General features: G+C 45.8%; 1 protein-coding gene across 1 annotated transcript in view; it reads left to right on the forward strand.

Annotated features, from left to right (window-relative positions):
• The first annotated feature begins 334 nt into the window (after window positions 1–334).
• The window catches only part of LOC134393469 (neuroblast differentiation-associated protein AHNAK-like), an 88,265-nt gene continuing 70,627 nt past the window's right edge, over window positions 335–17,972 (forward strand). The window contains exon 1 of the mRNA XM_063118495.1: window positions 335–542. The gene's annotated coding sequence lies outside the window, so the exon portion shown is untranslated. The remainder of the gene's footprint in view (window positions 543–17,972) is intronic.

Below are 17,972 nucleotides of genomic sequence, written 5' to 3' on the forward strand. Positions count from 1 at the left end.
TTTGCAGCTACAGGAAAACTTCTGCCGTCTCTCTCTCTCTCTCTCTCTCTCTCTCTCTCTCTCTCTCTCTCTCTCTCTCTCTCTCTCTCTCTCTCCACCCCTGTATTCACATTGGTGCTTGCAAATGTAGGCTTAGAGACAGAGTCCGTATTGAAAGCCACCCGCCCCAGTGTTCTTCCTCCGTGTCTGAGGGGGTGAGTCAGACTCCGCAAAAGACATGTAGTAGTTGCTCCAGCCCCTGAATGAAGCAGTCCAGCTGTTCCCTTCCTGCAGGAGGAGATTGGGTTTCACGGGCTGCGTAAGCTGCAACTTCCCAACTGAGCTCGGAGTGTGGCAGGACGCCTTTCTGAGCTGATGGGAGGGACGCCCTGCTGAGCCTGCCTGCCTTGGGCAGCCGCACCATTTGTTTCGCCAAACTTCGGCTCTGCTGTTCGCAAATTCTGCAGGGAGAAAAGACGGGGGGGCCTGATCCTGGATTGGCATGCTTGATCCATTTCCACTTCGGTGCAGCTCTTGAGAACTTGCATTTGTCTATTTGTTGGGTAAGTCTCATTTACCCTCTTCTTATTTCGTTTGCACCAGACTGCAAACCAAAGCGAACATTTATTTATGATTTGGGCTGGGGGGTTGCAGCTGTGCCGTGCTAAAAGAAAAAAAGTTTGCATATCAGATTGGAAGCTGCTCTGGGGACACCCATCATGTGATGAATAAACTATGCAGAAATTCTGTATCTTTTGCACCCCTCCTTTGCGTCTTGCCCAGCCGGGAAAGTAAACGCAGAAGACACACCTGTGGGTGTGGGATTGAATTTTTGAGTAACTTAAAGGCAAGGCTTTTTGGATCAAAAAATTCTAGCAGGGGATTGCAGGAGGTTGATGGACCATTTATTTTATGAGTCCTGGCATAACAGACAAGCCTTAAAAGGTGAATGAGATCTACACCTTTCAGGGACATGTCTACCTTGGCCTAAGAATTAAGATTTTGGAGCTGGATCCTATGCATCAGACTTCCTCAACCTGGTACCTTCCAAATGTGTTTGGATGCCAGCTCCCATCATCCTCATCCATGCTCCCCGAAGCTGCTGGGAGTTGGAGTCTAATGCATCTAGAAGGTGCCAGGCTGGGGAAGGATTCTCTACATGCTGACTTAGAAATGAGTCCCACCAACTTCAGTGGGACTTTCTTCCATGTACATCGACATTGAATCGCAGCCACAGGAAGTCACTTACTTTTGAATGCTGATCAGAAAGTTCTGTGTGTGTTGAAAAAGCAATTGGGGGTGGGGGAATCTTACCTCCACCATGCACTTGCTAGGTGCTTCTAGGTCGGCTGCCCTCTCTCAGCCTCAGCTCCCTCTGCAAGATCTATTTCCCATGTTCTATCACACCACAGCAAGACTAGGAAACAGTGGGTCTCTATGCATGGAGCACATAGGGACACACCCAAAGGGTATTTGCAAATAAGGAGGGTTAGGCTTGCTTCTCAGTGGCTTAAGGGGGAGGCTTATGAAAGGGCATGCTGCAAGTGTACCCCGAAGACAGTGTCCACAACTCCCCCCCCCCTTTTCCCATACAACTGCACACTTCCCACTTAGCCCTAGAAAAGTGTTGCTTTTCAAAACGGTGTGCTGAAGGCAAAAGCTGCACTCTACTACTGAGACTAGGTCGCTGGGGTGTGGCAGGTCTCGTGGTGTCTCTCTGTGCAGAGCGCATAGGAAGCTGCCCTCACACCAAGTCAGAGCATTGATCCATCGGACTCAGTCCTGTCAACACTGGCTGGCAGTGCCTCTCCCAGGTTTCGGGCAGGGCTATTTCCAGCCTTACCTGGAGATGCCAGGGGTCAAACCCAGGACCTCGGGCATGCTATGCTCTCCCACTGAGCTGTGCGCCCTCCCCCATAGGGACAGACTGCATGCACGCCTCCCCCAAACAGTCTTTGGAATAGCCAAGGGCCCGCCACGCCCACTGACATATAGGGAAAACATTTCATGGGCAGGGAGAAGAGAAGACTGGTTTGCCTGACAGCGTTTTCGTATGCACAGACTTCCCAAGGGTATTCTAGTGCAAGATCCAGGTGTGTTTGGCTTCTGTTCTTTGCACATGCCATTTACTGCAGACCACGCCACCCTTTCCCAATCACCTTTTTATAAACAGCGAGGTACAATGTGTCAGTCTTCTGCATGTAGTTCCATAAAATGACAATTATGTCTCCTTGCAAGCTTCCAGTCACACTTTTAAAAAGAAATGGGTGCAACAGTGAAATAGTAGGATAGAGACACATAAAATAAATGTTACCTTACCGGGGTGTGTGTGTGTGTGTGTGTGATCCAGTCAAAGTCTCCTTGGATTCAATGGGGCTTACGCCCAGGTACATGGTTACAGGATTGTAGAGTTAAGGTCTCACTCCTTACAATGGGCAAAATGAGGTGCAGCACAACACTATGCATGTTTACTCAGAAGCAAGCCTTGCTGTTTCCTTTGGGGCGTACCCCCCAAATGCATTGGATTAGGACCTTATGCATGCCTAACTCCATGCTGGTATTTCCAGTGGGATTTAAAAGTACTTAACTGTGGCTGGATTATGCACAGAGTAAATATAATATAGGTAAACAATATAGGCAAATATAAATGGCATTTTTCAGTAGAAACCCATCTGCACTGAGCATGATTTAGCTCTCAAGTTCTGTTATTTTGCTTCTAGCAACAGACCCTCCGCTTTTTGGAATATACAAACAGAGGTCCTAGATCAGGGTGGGGAAACTGGTGGCCCTCCAGATGTTCTCGTACTCCAGTTCCCACGATCCCTGACCACTGGCCATCTTGGCTTGGGTTGATGGGAGTTGGAGTCCCAAGAGCAATGAGAGGGCTACAGAGTCCCCACCCCAGGTCCTAGATAACCAGTTAGCAAACATATTTTAACAGGGACCATGTCTTTGAAATCAGCAAGGACTGGACTGCCAGCAACATTGGCTCCTCCCACAGACACACACCCTCCAAGCAAAGGGCTGTTTAATCCCTGTCCCTCTCCCAGTATGAACAGCTCCTGAAGCTTTGGTAGAGCCCTTCATTTAGGCACCTGAACTGCTCTCTTCCATTTGTCAGTTTCTTGGCTTGTCCATGGAAAGAAGCGGCTGAGATCCATGTCTTGAGGGACTGACTGCACCCATATCAACTTGGCCAGTCCTTAAAATCAGCTTCAGGGGCCCTCCTTGCTGGGCTGCCTATAAGATTAGTTAGATTGGTGGGCACTGGAAACAGGGCCTTCTCAGTGGTGGCCCTCCCATCGGTGGAACTGCTTTCCCAAAGGAGATGTGGCTGCCCTATCAAGTCTGGCCTTTGAACAGGCTTTGAAGATACCTTTCAGTTGAGAACTTGGACAGGGTTTTTTTATTATTATTATTATTATCAGCTCTTTTGCTGTTAGCCTAAACTGTGCTTTAGATAGTTTGATCAATGTTATGGACTGCTTTGCTGGACTTTGTGATTTCCCCCCCCCCTCCCCACCAACTACTAATTTAAATTATGGCATTTTATTTGATATTGTGTGTTTTATCACTTTGATGTAAGCCACCTTGGGGGGTGGGGGGGATTCCCATAAAGGTGACTTTGAAATACTTAAAATAAAAGAAAGGATGAGAGTCCTCCCACAGGCCTTCCATTTCAAAGACAAGAAGAGACAGGAATTACTTCTCCTCACAATGCATAGCTAAACTATGGAGCTCACTTCCACAAGATTTAGTGACGGCCACCAATCGGGATTGCCTGGGTGTAAGCCTGGTTGCATCCAGATTTAGTCCTACTTCATGTAACTCAAGTCCATTGATTTCAGTGAGTCTACTCCATGGGAAGGAAACCTCCAGCCTGAGGCCCTAATCCAAAGCGGGGCCACAATTCCTGACATTATTCAGCCCAGAAAGGGCTCAGTGTGGGGGGTGGGGGTTCACCCCCAATTTAGCTCCCCACCATCGATGTATTCTAAGTTTGACAGTCTGGATCCAACCCAAAGGGGCTTACTTCTGAGTAAGCATGCTTAGGATTCTGCTGTTAGACACACAGAAGCTACAGCTGACTTGGGACCTTGTGATTTACCTTTGCCTGATGTACACAGTCCTGTAACAAGCATAATTGGGCTGAGAAATAAATCACAGGATCATCGTTCTTATCAAAGCGTGTATAAAGAATACCAGATTTATATTCAGTTCGTGGGTATCCTGTGAATTACAGTGACCATGTTACCAAATTGGCAGTGGGTGGGTTGTACCCTGAAGTTTCTGGGGGGGGGGGGGGAGAGAGATAACCTTCTGCCTCATTTAGATTCACTGATCAAAAAAGTCTGGAGTCTGGGATTTTTGTTTTCCTAATGCAATAGTATAGCCAGTGGAGGCTGGTGGCTCAGACTATGGTGGGGCTGTAAACCCATTCTGGGTTTCAGTCAGAACCTGCCAGAACTGTAAAGGAATTATCCCAGGTGCTGAACTATATCCCCAATATAGGTTTGGCACCTGGGATAAGTCCTTCAGAGTTTTGGCTGGTTCTGACTGAAACCCAGAATGGATTCACAGCCCCACCGAAATCGGAGCCACCAGTACCCACGGATTACAGCCCAGGAATGGCCAAGTTGTGGCCCTCCAGATGTTTGGGCCTACAACTCAATCATTCCTCACCATTGGTTAGACTGGCCAAGGGCCAATGGGAGCTATAGGCCAAAACATTGGGAGGGCTGCACTTTGCCCATCCCTGGTATCACTCTATCTCTACCTGAGAGCAGAATTTAGCTTAAATACCTCCAGTGATTGTGTTGGGTTCTCCTTCACTGGAGCATTGAATGGAGAGTTGGACTAGATGATCCATCCAACTCTATGATTCCATATTTTATCTAAGTATTTATTTATTTATTTATTTAAACATTTATATCACGCCCTATATCACAAGGATCTCAGGGCGGCGTAAGAAGCAATTATTTATGAACTACTATTCCTACTCCCTTAATCTGTGGGTTGTTCAAGCAGATGAAGAAGCGCCGTACCTCTCTGTTCCGCTGCATATATAATTTAGGATTGTTCTCTTCAGGAATGCTGGCGACTGTGATGAAGATGACTTCACGTACTAAGTACTGGCAGACTTTTTCTTCTACTAATCAGGGTGTCTTGGACTGCATATGTACCACATTTCTACTTCTGACTTCATACAAAAGTCCCCTAACCATTTTGAGACCCTCAAGAGCACGTGATCCCTAAGTGTCTGCAGAATGGGTTGGATCCAGATTTAGGCATGTGCAGCTGGGCTGGCAGAAGCATCCCTTGCTTTCCCCTCCTCCCCAAGTCAGCCCCTCCTGCCCCCCCTTTTGAAAATGCTATACAGGGGGGTCAAGAGGCTCTGCTGACCGGGGTGAGCTGTATTGCAGGGGCAGGGATCCAAAAATCTGTCCATTATTATTATTATTATTATTATTATTATTATTATTATTATTATTATTATTTATTTATTTATATAGCACCATCAATGTACATGGTGCTGTACAGAGTAAAACAGTAAATAGCAAGGCCCTGCCGCATAGGCTTACATAGAAGGAAAATCCTGAATCGGAGCCATTCTCTATACTGATGCATATAGATTGATTTGACACTGTAGCCTATACGGATGGGTCCATTGTAGGCTTAAAATATTGACTGAGCTCCCACAACACGCAAACCCATGTTCAGTGGTTGAGTGTGGGTTGATGATGAATCGTGGGTTGTTTGTTGAACCGTGGGATGGTGTGTTGTCTGAATCCAGGGCATTTTCCACCTTCAGAACCCATGGTTTGTTATTGGGTTGTTCCGGTTGGTTAACAAGCCACCCTACGGAAAATGTCCTAGGTTCAGACAATACACAAACCCATGGTTCAACAAACAACTCACAGTTCAAAACAACCCACACTCAACCACTGAGTGCAGGTTAGTGTATTGTGTGAACAGCCCCATTGAGTTTGCACATCAGTTGCAGAATGGGGAGCATTACGAGTGCATCCCATTGGTCGGTACAGCACCCTTCTCGATTCCACGTTTTCCACTTGCAATACAGCGTCCCAGCACTGCAAGTGGAAAACAACTCCACTAGTGGTTACCATTGAGCAATTACACCTGTCAGTAATATGACAGAAGCAATATGAGCAATATTTATATATTTATTTATTATATTTATATACCGCCCCATAGACGAAGCTCTCTGGGCGGCTTACAACAGTTAACAACAGTGAACATTAAAAACAAATTTAAAAATTTTAAACAATCAAAAGCATGAAAACAAAAATATCCATTTAAAACAAACTATTCTGGGGTCAGTTAACATTGCAGCATATGTTGTTAACTGCCTGGGAGAAGAGAAAGGTCTTGACCTGGTGCCAAAAAGATAACAGTCTTGGCGCCAGGCGCGTCTCATTGGGGAGATCATTCCGTAATTGGGGGGGCCACCACTGAAAAGGCCCTCTCCATTGTTGCCATCTTCCAAGCTTCCCTCGGAGCAGGCACTCGGAGGAGGACCTTAGATGTTGAGCGTAGTGTTCAGGTAGGTTCTTGTCAGGAGAGGCATTCCATCAGGTATTGTGGTCCCAAGCCATGTAAGCCTTTATAGGTTAAAACCACCACCTCGAATTGGGCTCGGAAACGTACAGGCAGCCAATGCAAGCAGGCCAGAATTGGTCTTATATGTTCGAAACTTCTGGTTCCAGTTATCGATCTGGCCACTGCATTTTGCACAAGCTGCAGCTTCTGAACCATCTTCAAAGGCAGCCCCACATAGAGTATATTGCAGTAATCTAATTTGGAGGTTACCAGAGCATGGACAACTGAAGCTATGTTATTCCTATCCAGATAGGGGCGTAGCTGAGCCACCAACTGAAGTTGGTAGAAGGCACTCCATGCCACCGAGGCCTCAAGGGACAGAGATGGTTCTAGGAGAACCACCAAGCTATGAACCTGCTCCTTCAGAGGGAGTGCAACCCTATCCAGAACAGGTTGAACACCCACTATCTGGTCAGAAGAACCACCCACTAACAGCGTCTCAATCTTGTCTGGATTGAGTTTCAGTTTATTAGCCCTTATCCAGTCCATTGTCGCAGCCAGGCACCAGTTCAGCACAGCCTCACCTGATGAAGATGAGAAGGAGAAGGAGAGCTGTGTCACCTGTCAGATACACCGTTCAATTATACGATAGAGATCGTGTTTCTTTTCACTGAACATGCTGGATGTAGGGTTGCTTTCGTTCAATGTGATTTTTAAGAGGGACTGGAATTCCTTCATTCTTCCGGAGTCACGCCTTGTAGAGGAATTTGAGGCTGTGGTGTGGGGATCGCAGGTGTTTCTCAACTTAACAGCCAGCTTAATGAATCCTCGTTCGCTACAAACCCCACAAAGCAATGCCAGCCCCAGGCTTTGGAAGGCCCTTGGGCGAGAACCATTCAATGGGGGCCCTCCCCAGTGAGTCTACTTCCTCACCACTATGGTCACCCGTTGCTCTTGCTCCGCCTTCTCTTGCTCATCATTGCTACCCCTTGCTTGCTTGTCAATCAGAGAACCAGTGAGGAGGCTGGGCCATCTCCTGCTCTTCCTGGGCCAGAGCGAGAGGCAGGTAAACAAACAGGTTGCCACAGAGAAGAGGAGGAGCCCCAGGGGGGGCTCTTGTCAATGGGACCCTCCTTTTATAGCTTTTATGTAAGCTAGGATGACCCTATGAAAAGGAGGACAGGGCTCCTGTATCTATAACAGTTGCATAGAAAAGGGAATTTCAGCAGGTGTCATTTGTATGCATGTCGCACCTGGTGAAATTTCCTCTTCATCACAAGAGGTACAGCTGCAGGGGCTATACTAGAGTGACCAGATTCAAAAGAAGGCAGAGCACCTGCAGCTTTAACTGTTGTGATGAAGAGGGAAATTTCACCAGGTTCTCCATATATACAAATGACACCTGCTGAAATTCCCTTTTCAACACAACTGTTAAAGATACAGAAGCCCTGTCCTCCTTTTCATATGGTCACCCTATTAAGGTGACCAACTGTCAGGATTTCCCCGGATTTGTCCTGGTTTTTGTTCTTTCCATGGTGTCAGGGGGGATTTTCTATAATTTTCAATAATGTCCTGGAATGACACACCTTCCCCTTTAAGGCTGCCATTAGCATGGCAGGAGGGAATGACATGCTTTCTTGAGGCACATCATTCCCCCACCCCGAGCTCCAATTGAGGTCTTAAAGGGGAAAGTGGGTCATTCGTGGACATTATAGAAAAGGCCCCAATTGGAGTGGATGGTGGTGGTGCAGAATGAAATCCTTTCCCCTCCTCCACTCCAATCGGGTTCTTTAAGGTGGCGGGGGAATAACGTACTTTCTGCAGGACTCAGAAAGCTGCTTCCCCCCCACACACACTAGGTGTCCTCTTTTTTGGTTTCCCAAATATGGTCACCCTACACCCTATGTAAGCCAGCTTGGCAGGGCTTTGTCCCTGAAAGATGGCTTTGAAATTAACAACAACAATGGCCCTGTTCAGAAGGCACCTTAAACCACGGCTTTAACCGCAGTGGTTAAGCCAGAAAGCAGGGCCCGATTCAGAAGACACCTTAAATGACGGCTTTAACCATGGTGAATGAGGCTTTTTGCTTTTTTCACCATGGTTAAAGCTGTGGTTAAAGGTGACTTCTGAACACGGCCTGACTTTCTGGCTTAACCACTGCAGTTAAAGCCATGGTTTAAGGTGTCTTCTGAAAAAGCCCAACAACAACAATAGGAAAAGAGAGAAAATATAGAAAGAAGAGGAAAAGAGAGAAAAATATACACCACTGGCTATGGAAGTTAAAGTACTATGGCAACAGGGAAAGGTCACAATTATTCCATTAGTCACATCAGTCACTGGCATCACATCAAAAAACTATACAGAAAACCTTCAGAAACTGGGCCTACCAAAATACATCCACACCAACATCCAGAAAGCAGTCATACTTAAAACATGCTCAATTGTCAAGAAATTCCCGAGTCGGCGAAGGACAGCATGACCTGGCAAAGCCTGTCGTGTCCATCTGGAAGAACCGTCATGAGCAAGAAAAGATTATTATTATTATTATTATTATTATTATTATTATTATTATTATTAATAATAATAATAATAATAATAATAATAATAATAATAATAATAATAATAATAATAGAGATGTAACAGACCTTCTGTTGCTGTGCCTTGGGTTTGGAGGAGGGGTTGAGCTTCTTTCAGTCCAAGGGCTGAATTTCATTTCAGAAACGCTCTAGGGTGTGGCAATGTCGTGGTGGGCGTGACCAAAGGCAGAAGAGGCGGAGCCAAAGGGACGGAGCCAAAATACCAAAAGCAACAGCCTTTTTAAAACTTGAACTGCCTTAGGAGACAGATTTTGAGCTTTCAGAAGGGGGTGGGACTTCACAAAAGATGGGAAATTATCGGAAGAGGGGCGTGGCCCTTTGGGGACCTCCAGAGGGCAAGATTTTGAATCCTGGGCTGAGGTTCTCCATCTGTACCAACTATTGTGGAAGACCCTCAATAACTGCTAGATGTTATTGTAAGTTCTTGATTTTATTGTAAGCTGTTGCAGGGGGGCGGCCGGGGAGTTCATGCGAGCTCTGTTCTACTCTTCCCGGTCTTACAAGCTCTATTTATTCTGGCATTCTCATTTAATTATGGGATAATGCCGGTTCAGTTGCTGATATTGAAACTAAGCTGGCTTCCTTTGATGTGTCTGCTTTTTACTGTTTTTGGTATAGCACTTTCATAAAGTAAACTCGACTCTTTGCTTGGGAGGCTTATATAAATCTTCTTTGGGGAAAGTGTGTTAAAGATGATCTCAGCCACTACTTAAAAGCAGATCGACGAAGATGGCTACGTTCCAGTTGACAGTATGGCTGTTTTTTCATGTGAAATGCATCAAGGTTTTTGCAGCCTGGGAGGAGTGTTGGCAAAGTTTCTTTTTGGGAATATTCTTCTGGGCCCTGAATATTTTGAGTCCTGTTATTCATCTTCTCATTAGCTCAATTTTTATTACCAGCTATGAGGTCAACGTGCTTTTATTTCTGCGTGGCCAGACTTGGAAATCCAGCAATCAGTCGATAACGCAGTGAAATATATTAAGATGTGCTAAGGAGACTTCGCATTTGAGGCAGGCGGGCCTGTGCCAGTTTGTGAGTTCCCAAGATGAATACAGTCCACTAGCCATGAATTGTGGGTTTATCATGCCTGGATAACTAAACTATGGGCCTGTGTGTGGCTTGGAACAGGGGTGCAGAATTCCTTTCAGCCCAAGGGCCAAATTCCATTCCAGAAAAGCTCTCGGAGGCCTGCATTCCAGTGGTGGGCGGGGCTGAAGGCAAAAGGAACATGGCCCAAAATACCAGCAAAAATGCCCAGACCCTAAGATCATTTTCAGGGGTTCTTCACCTACGTTGTATTCATTTCGGTGCCAGATGAAGACCTTTTTTATTTTCCCAGTATTTTTGCAATCTACCATCCTAATCTTTTAACTCTGCTGTTTTAAATCGGAATTTTGAATCTGTAGTTTAAACCTCTGCATTGCTGCTCAGTTTTATGTCGGTTGTACTTTTATATTGTGGTTTTATTTTGTGGTTTAAGTTCCCATATTTTATACTTAAGTTGACTTTATGGTTTTAAGTTTTGTGAACTGCCCAAAGAGCTTCAGTTAGAAATGCAGTAAATAAAATGAATAAATATGTCAAAGTTCATACTACCACTGACCGAGCATTGGAAAAAAGCATTCCAACCTTTGGGAATAGGGGGAAAAACTGCACAAAAACCAGGAATCCACTCAATGATAGGGGTACATGGCTTTCCGGGTAAGGTGACAGTGCTCTGCATAGAAAAGGGAATTTCAGCAGGTGCCATTTGGAAAACCTGGTGAAATTCCCTCTTCATCACACCAGTTAAAACTGCAGGTGCCCTGCCCTCTTTAAATCTGGTCACTCTAGTATAGCTCCAGCAGCTTTAACTGTTGTGACGAAGAGGGGATTTCACCAGGTGCTGCAGGCATACAAAGCACACCTGCTGAAATTCCCTTTTCAATACCGATGTTAAAGATACAGGAGCCCTGTCCTCCTTTCAATATGGTCACCCTTTTATACAACTCATATGGCTATGATAGGGTGACCATATGAAAAGGAGGGCAGGGCTCCTGTATCTTTAATGGTTGTATTGAAAAGAAAATTTCAGCAGGTATCATTTGTATATATGGGGAATCTGGGGAAATTCCCTCTTCATCACAGTAGTTAAAGCTGCAGGTGCCCTGCCCTCTTTTAAATCTGGTCACTCTGGTATAGCTCCTGCACCTTTAACTGTGGTGATGAAGAGGGAATTTCACCAGGTTCTCCATATATACAAATGACACCTGCTGAAATTCCCTTTTCTGTGCCACTGTTAACGACACAGGAGCCCTGTCCTCCTTTTCATATGGTCACCCTATGATTTCAAAAATATCGACACCTCCTTCCCCATGGGAGGGGTCAGGGAGTGGAACCAGGGCAGGCAAAGCCAAGCTGAGATGCTATAGGCTAGAGATGGGGAGAAGAAGGCTCTGCCCTTCACTGGCTTTTCTGTTCCCACCCTCTCAAAGCTGTAGAAGCCAGAACAATACTGGCATCCCGCCTTGCATCACCACGTCATCCAAATCCCACCATCCGTTGTAACGCAATCATTTATTCATCTATCAAAACTTTCAAACCACACCCCTCTGTCAAGGGAGTCTCAAAGTGGCCGACACCATGAGATGATAAAAACAATCATAAATCAGCATTAAGAGTGCGGTGGGGGGGGGGGAGTCCTCGAACTCTCAGCATTCCCCCAGCCAGCTGAAGGGTTGTTGCTATGCCCTGAAGATGGAGCTGGCCTTCCATGAGGCAGAGTGAGGCGGCTGCCTCAGGCAACTGGTTTGGATGTCTTGAAAGGGCAGCAAATTCTTAATTATTTAAGGCGCCATCCTAGGCATGTTTAGACAGAAAAAAGTCCTACAACTCCTAGTATTCCCCAGCCAGCCATGTACAGAAGCCAACAGGACCGGGGTTGAATCTTATTTCATGTCTAGCAATGAGAGAGCATCTTCCACTGGCCAAGAAGTGGAGTTACATTAAAGAGAACTAGCGTTAGATTGAGCCAGTCTGGGGTAGTGACTGGACTGGGAGTCGGGAGATCCGGGTTCTAGTCCCCATTCAGCCATGGAAACCCACTGGGTGACTTTGGGCCAGTCACAGGCTCTCAGCCCAACCTACCTCACAGGGTTGTTTTTCTGACGATGAAACGGAGAGGAGGAAGAGGATTATGTACGCCGCCTTGGGTTCCTTGGAGGAATAAAGGCAGAAATAAATAAATAGAGAGGGGGTTCTAAGGAGGCTAGGCAGGATGAGCTCTGTCATCATGAACAGCTCCAGTCTTATTGTTGCACTTCTCCGTTGTGCCGATTGCAGCCACGTATGATGGCCCAACCCAAGTTTCAACCAAAAATCTTGTTTTAGCAGCTACCTTGGGCTGCAGGTCATTTACAGTGCATGGCTAGCAGTCAGTGTTTTGATGGCGGAAGTTATACAGTCCTGATGTAGCCCCACCCTGAAGTAGGATGTCCATGCTCAGATCTATCCAACTGCAGAAGCAACCAAGGAGTTGCTTCGGGGGGCAAGATGTTTGAGGGGGTCAGTGAACGTTGCTGGCCAAAAACAGTAGCCTGAAGATCTTTTGCAGCACTGCAGAGAATCCCGAGAGTGGCAGGCATGGACATAGCACATGGTTATACTATGAAATTCCCTACTGCAAGTTGTGGTGATGGCCACCAATTTGGATGGCTTTAAAAGGGTGTGGGACAAATTTCTGGAGGAGAAGGCTGTCAATGGCTACTAGTTCTGATGACTATGTGCTACCTCCAGTATCAGAGGCAGTGTGCCCATGTACATTTGATAGGGAACAGGGGCAGGAAGGTGCTGTTGCACTCATGTCCTGCTCATGGGTTGGCCAATGTGTGGTTGGCCACTGTGTGAACAGAATGCTGGACTAGATGGACCCTTGGTCTCATCCAGCAGGGCTCTTCCGATGTTCTCCCAAATAGGAAGTTGGAATTTAATTCTCATCTAGCAAGGTAGTTTAGATACATGGGAAGCTGCCTTATACCAGGTCAGACTTATTTGTTCCTCTAGACCAGTGTGGTCTATACTGGGAATTGAACCTGGCACCTTCGGCATGCAAAACATTTGCTCTACCTCTAAGCTATAGTTCTCACCAGTTTCTGCCACTTTCGTTCTCTGATTATGCAGAGCAGCTGTTGGAGTAAATGCATATACACACCCTCCTTTACCCAAAAAAAAAGATTTGGAAAGCTTTTATAAAGTTAATAGCTGGAGCAATTTTTTTTTTAAGAGATGACTTTGATCTCAGGAGAGACTGAGAGCAATGGGACCGATTTGAGAAGACTTTTTCCAGATTCGTCTTCTAAAATGCCAAACGAATGTCAACAAGCTTTCCTAAGCTGTCAATAAACATTCAAGAGCAGGGAATGTTGCGAGGCAGTAGATGCAAAATGCAGCTATTTTCTCCCAGGCAAATATTAACTCTGCTCGCCTGTCGATGCGGTTGAATGGGTGCACTCTCCGCACCATTTAACTTTGGTGGCATTTGGGTAATGCCTTCATTGTTAGCGTGAAGCGCAGACAATAAGCGTAAGCCTCACATCCGTATGACTTTCTCAAATGCCATTTGACCTGCTCAGGTTGGATTCACTCAAACAAGCAAAGTAGCATCTGCATGAAATCGAAACCGTTTGGATGTTGTTCCTTCCAGTTGGAAAGCCCAAGCTAAGGCTTCCACGGAGGGTCAAACTCTGGAGCTGTTCACACAACACGCTAACCCACATTCAGTGGCTGGGTGCTGTTGAAAAGTGGGTTGCTTGTTGAACCATGGGTTCGCGTTTTGTATGAATCCTCGGCATTTTCTGCACTGTGGCTTGTTAACGATCTTGAACAAACCAAGATCAATGCATGAGTTCTCAAGGTGGGTTGCTGGAGAAAAATAAGCCACACTGCATGGTTAAGAAGCCACCCTGAAGAAAATGTCCTGGGCTCAGAAAAAACGCTAACCCATGGTTCAAAAAACCACCCACAGTTCAACAACAACCACTAAGTGTGGGTTACCAGATTGTATGAACCCAGCCACCGCCTATACTGACCGGAAGCAGCCCCACCCCCACCCCCCAAAATATCAACCAGTGACTCACTTGAGATGCTTCTAGCTAAGGCATTTTTGTTGTTGCTGTTTGCAACTTGGCTCTCCAGATGTATTTGGACTACAACTCCCATCATCCCTCACCATTGTCGATGTTGCCTGGGGTTGATAGGAGTCACAGTCCAACAACATGTTGAGAACCACAGGTTGCCCACCCATGTTCTAGCTGGATGCGCCTGGAATTAAACCTCAAACCCTCGGCATGGAATGCATCCTGTATACCAGGGGTGTGAAACCTCAGGCCCGTGGGCCAAATCTGGCCTGCCTGGCTTTCCAATATGCCCCTCCCATGCAAAATTACTGAAAGAAGATCCCCACATCTGGCTCATTGCATGGCACTAATAACCAAGCACTATTTCAGTCTTTCATTTGTAGCATTCTAACCAAGCTGTGAAACAATTAGCATCATACCAACAGTACATCGGTATAATCCTTCCATAGCAAATCCTAACTCAAAGGCCTAAATATAGTTAGGGTGACCATATGAAAAGGAGGACAGGGCTCCTGTATCTTTAATAGTTGTACCGAAAGGGGAATTTCAGCAGGTGTCATTTGTATATATGGGGAACCTTGTGAAATTCCCTCTTCATCGCAACAGTTAAAGCTGCAGGAGCTATACTAGAGTGACCAGATACAAAAGAGGGCAGGGCTCCTGCAACTTTAACTGTTGTGATACGGAAGGAATTTCACCAGGTGCTTCCCTTTTCTATACAACTATTAAAGGTACAGGAGCCCTGTCCTGTTTTCCATATGGTCACCCTAAAATATGGCCTTTGCAAATGCTAAGCACAGTGCTCAAATTCCAGGGAGGAAGGTGTGCATGAGACTTTAATGAAATCCCAAACCCACCTCCCAGTTTTAGCTAAATCATGCCTCTCCCATAGCTAACAGGGGCGTTTCAAAGTGTGTGTAAGTGATTCCCCTCTAATTCAAGCAATGACTAAGAGCTTTTCCACATGAGGCATGTATCATGTGCTCATCATTCCCTACTCATGGTTTTTAGCTTCTTTAGATGATGTCATGACCCTCCAGTTTCACTTCTGTTTAGCCAGCACTTTTGGCAAGTTTTTTTTTAGAGCTGGGAAAATGTAGCTTTTAATTGTAAAAGCAAAAGAAGGCATTATTTCCTTTTGCATATTTGCACTATTCTGCCATACCACAGTGCCACCTAGAGGTTGTGTAGCAGAAAAGGAGGAAAGGGATCGCTCCTTGTGTAGTGCTTGGATCTCAATTCTGTAATGAAACCGAAAATAGATGTAGCAAATTAACAGCCGATTAACAGCCTTGTCTGGAAAAGCTCTAAGCCTCCAAACAGGCTGGAACTTGCTTAATGGGAGTAATAGTTTAATGGGAAAACGCATGTGTTTTATGTGCAATGTATCCAGTTCAATCACAGCATTTTCAGCTAAAGGTATTGGCCAGCTGGATGAGAAATTTGTTCCATCGGGAGTTTACATGAATTTACCCAATTCACACCTGCTGAGCCAATAAGCAAGTCCAGCCAGAGTTGCATGTTGAAATCCACACTTTTCCAATCCTGGCGATGCTGTTTGGGTTGGGTGGGGGAGGGGGACAAGCACACAAAATATGTGCGTATTAGTGGAAAGTGCACACTAAAGGCGTGCAAGGAGAAAAATGTGCCCAAAACTGGATCAGTGGAAAGGTACTTGGAAAATGCGTATATTTTTTAAAATGCACACAGAAATGTGTATATTTAGAAGAAATGCACATACAAAACATGAACACTTGTAAAAATGCTGCTTCTTTTTTTTTAAAAAAGAAACTCACAAACTTATGTGGGAGCAAGTTTAGGCTTGAAAATCCAACCATCTCAGTGAGAATGAAATTTAGGGCGCAATGCTATGCATGTTTAGACAGGAAGAAAAGGCCTACAGCTCCCAGCATGCCCCAGCCAATTGAGGCATGCTGGGAAATGTAGGCCTTTTTTTCTGTCTAAACACACATAGGATTGCCCTCTTACAGATCCGCCCATCCATAGCTGGCATCTCCATGCACTTGCCTTAGGAACATGTGGGGATGTTCCTGAGCGCAGATCTGAAAACTGTGTGCACAGACATGGCATTTTTATGCACAGACACGGCATTTCCAGGGATGCACATGTGGCTGCTGTTGTGGTGGCTTGGAAAAGGGGCGCAACTGTGCATGTCACAGCAACAGCATGTAAAGCCCCCACATAGATGTCCTGGTTCATAACAATTCGGTTGCCTGTGTACTAGGGTGACCCTATGGAAAGGAGGACAGGGCTCCTGTATCTTTAACAGTCGTGTAGAAAAGGGAATTTCAGCAGGTGTCTGTATGCATGCAGCACCTGGTGTATCTTGATCAGATACAAAAGAGGGAAGGACTCCTGTAGCTTTAACTATTGCCATGAAGAGGGAATTTCAGCAGGTGCTGCATACATACAAATGACACCTGCTGAAATTCCCTTTTCTACGTGACTGTTAAAGATACAGGAGCCCTGTCCTCCTTTCCATATGGTCACCCTACTGAGTACATACACACCACCTGCAGGGTTGGGTTTGTGCACTCCTGCGGGGAGTGCGTACCATCCCTGAGGCTACTCCTCATGGTACCCTTGTATCTTAAATCCCGTCGCTAAAAATGGATGGAGGACACAGAAGTTTGGTGTCCTTTAAATCAACCATGGGCCCTTTCTGCAACATGCTTCATGTTCTTAGGGGCCTCTGAGAGAGGAGAATCCATTGCAGTTGTTTCAAAAGAGCATCCCTTGCCATGCACTCGCCCATATTTCCTGTTTTCTAGCAGCAGTGCATTTCCTGTTTCTAATATCAGCCAAAGACAAATGACCCAAAGAGATACAAAAAACAAACAAACCCTGGCATATGTGCAGAATTTTGGGAAGAAGGACAAGGTTGGGACGTGCGCCGGTCCCTGCAGTACAGGAAAAGGTGGTCCATTTGTTATTTTAATAGAACAGTTTCCATTATTCTAGAGGAGCTAATTTCAGTCATTAAGCTGGACTATTTGCGGGAATCAATCCAGAGATTATGCATGTAAACGTCAACATTTCATACTTAATCAAAAGCAAACAATAGTGTCATCAATGTGCAATCAAAATGTAGAACAAGGACCTAGGAAGCTGCCATATACTAGTCAGACTGTGGCCCAATCCACACCAAGCAGGATATTGCACTATGAAAGCGGTATATAAAAGGCAGGAGCCACACTACTGTTTTATAGCGGTATTGAAGTGCACTGACAACTGTTGGGGCCCATTGACGCGTACCATATACCGCTTTCATAGTGCTATATCCTGCTTGGTGTGGATTTAGCCTGTTTGTCCTTCTAGCCCAAACAGTGATCTACTCCAGAAGTGGGCAGATGGTAGAGAGTGGGATCTACTGGTCGATTTCTGGCAGGCTGACCATATGGGCTGAAAACCCCGTGTTGGTTGCGAATGGCGTGGCAACATTTATATGACGCAGCCACCAACTCACAGCCATTATGGGCTTTTGGGGTGAAACTGAGTGGTAAAAAAAGTAGCTGGCTTACCGCGGCTTTTCCTTTTGCTGCAAGGTCACCACCTTCTTCCCGCCATCTGTTGGTGGTGACCTCGCTTCACACCGAGGCTGGGGGTTGTTCTGGGGGTGGATCGAGGCCCACAGTAGATCAGGGGGATGTATGGGAAGGCCGGGCCCGATAAGCTTAATGGCTGCGGATGCTGCCCAGAA

The sequence above is a fragment of the Elgaria multicarinata genome, chromosome 2, assembly GCF_023053635.1.
Source record: "Elgaria multicarinata webbii isolate HBS135686 ecotype San Diego chromosome 2, rElgMul1.1.pri, whole genome shotgun sequence".
Lineage (NCBI taxonomy): Eukaryota > Metazoa > Chordata > Lepidosauria > Squamata > Anguidae > Elgaria > Elgaria multicarinata.